Source organism: Pollicipes pollicipes, unplaced genomic scaffold (assembly GCF_011947565.3).
Source record: "Pollicipes pollicipes isolate AB1234 unplaced genomic scaffold, Ppol_2.1 Scaffold_7231;HRSCAF=8579_pilon_pilon_pilon, whole genome shotgun sequence".
Taxonomy (NCBI): domain Eukaryota; kingdom Metazoa; phylum Arthropoda; class Thecostraca; order Pollicipedomorpha; family Pollicipedidae; genus Pollicipes; species Pollicipes pollicipes.
The window spans coordinates 8633812-8636177 of NW_023597034.1; positions in this window are offsets into that span (position 1 = coordinate 8633812).

The following is a 2366-nucleotide window of genomic DNA, read 5'->3' on the forward strand; positions in this document are numbered from 1 at the left end:
TCTTCTCTCTCTCTCTCTCTCTCTCTCTCTCTCCTCTCTCTCCTCTCTCGCTCTCTCTCTCTCTCTCTCTCTCTCTCTCTCTCTCTTCTCTCTCTCTCTCTCCTCTCTCTCTCTCTCTCTCTCTCTCTCTCTCTCTCTCTCTCTCCTCTCTCTCTCTCGCTCTCTCTCTCTCTCTCTCTCTATCTCTCTCTCTCTCTCTCTCTATCTCTCTCTCTCTCTCTCTCTCTCTCTCTCTCTCTCTCTCTCTCTCTCTCCTCTCTCTCTCTTCTCTCTCTCTCTCTCTCTCTCTCTCTCTCCCTCTCTCTCTCTCTCTCTCTCTCTCTCCTCTCTCTCTCTCTCTCTCTCTCTCTCTCTCTCTCTCTCTTCTCTCTCTCTCTCTCTCTCTCTCTCTCTCCTCTCTCTCTCTCTCTCTCTCTCTCTCTATCTCTCTCTCTCTCTCTCTCTCTCTCTCTCTCTCTATCTCTCTCTCTCTCTCTCTCTCTCTCTCTCTCTCTCTATCTCTCTCTCTCTCTCTCTCTCTCTCTCTCTCTCTCTCTCTCTCTCTCTCTCTCTCTCTCTCGCCCTCAGTTCAGGGTGCAGCCAGCGTAGGCCGACGCCCAGTGCCATCTCGGGAGCGGTCGAGCCGACCCCGTCCTGACGGGGACGCGCCGATCGGCCCCGGGCCGGGCCTCTCGCTGAGCTGGACCGGGCCTCTCGCCGAGCCGGGCCGGGCCCCTCGCTGGTGACGTCAGCGCGTGTCGACCGCGCGCGGCGAATTCCAACGATCTGGGCGAGGGCCCGAGGCGGCAATGCCGCCCCCTCAGGGCGGGCTTTTGGTTGCGCCGCTCCTCCAGCGCTCAGCGCAGGTTACGGTACACCCGCACACAGTCAAGGGCTGCTACGCCGGCGCAAATGATCCGCACATACCAGCGGCGGTCGTGAACCTGTCCTCCTGAGTTTATTTTAAAAACATGTCTGAACAATGTTTCCATATGCCTGCGGCTGCTGTGCGTCAAGTGGATGCGATTTCGACGATGAGCTCTCTGTCCTGGATTTGGATCGATCTTCGAATCGATGTGAACACCGAAATCTGGTCGCGTGGGAGCTAGCGGTTAGCGCAGGTAACTGGCAAAGACGCCGCTTTGGGGCGCTGGACGTTTCATGCGGCTCTTTTGTCTTCAGCCGGTATAGCTACGAGAAGCTCTTTGGTCTGTATGTCAACCAGCCGACTTACGTCTGGAGAGCCCCAGTAGTCATAAAAATATGACACAACTAAGCTACACTTCGCTTAGCACCGGGTAGCTACCAGCTAGCTACAAACGTACGACTGACGAATGCAACAGGAACAGCCACCGCGGGAGCCCGGCCCCGACCTCGGCACACCTGCGGCTGGACGTCTGCTCTTGGCCTATTGGTCTGGACGCCGCGAACTAGTCGGCTACTCGCGCCCATGTTCCAGGTGTGTTCGGCGCCTACGAAGCGCACTGCAGCGCCCGTGGTATGACACATGACAATCACGGTGTCAATTTCGGTACGTCCTAACTCTAACAGCGCAGGAGCTGCTTGATTTTGGCACCTGATGCTCTTCATAATACAGAAGTCCATATGTGTTGCACTTCAAATCTGCCGTTGTGGGGCTACCCAACGTGTTCCATCAGTATCCAAACCGGGTGATCGTTGCCGCCTCTGTCAGCAGCCGTTTCGTCGCAGTCGTCAAGCGACGCTGCACACAGGCCAGCTCTATGAGGATGCAGTAACACCGGCAGACATCGTCTGAAATGTTTGCCCCAGGTGGACCACGGGTCGGTGATGATATCCATTCTCAATGCAATTCGATTCTTGTTTCTTTTTTCGCTGGAGCCAAATGTGACTAAAGGCTATGGATCGGCCATAAGCAGGCGGGCTTTCTCAGAGCTATTTCCCCATGACGTGTGTGTTCCATATCAGAGTTCGCACGTTTGCGCCTGATCCCGATCGCATCGAGGAAAAGCATGCATGGTGATGCAAGTTCATTCACTACATCATCCTCGCAAGTCGTCTCTCCACATCCACGCGGCATGAAAGTGACCGCATCCTCAGATGGGATTCCGTGCTTGTGTGAACCGTCGACGCCTGCCCTCGCAGAGACCGCCGATCAGCAGGACATGAGCGCCATTAGTGAAAGTGCATGCCGGCCAGGTGCGAGGGTCACAGCGACGCGATGGAGGCGGCGGCGTGGCGCACTGACCGGCCAGGCGGGCGCACAGACACGTGAGGTGAGAGCCCGCCATAATGGCGCGCGCCGCCGTGCACCTCCGCGCCGCCGCGCCGCCGCCGGACGACACGCTCACCATGGGCCTTCAACGGTCAGCTTTGATCGGATCGCATAGACGCATTCAGCACTCGCG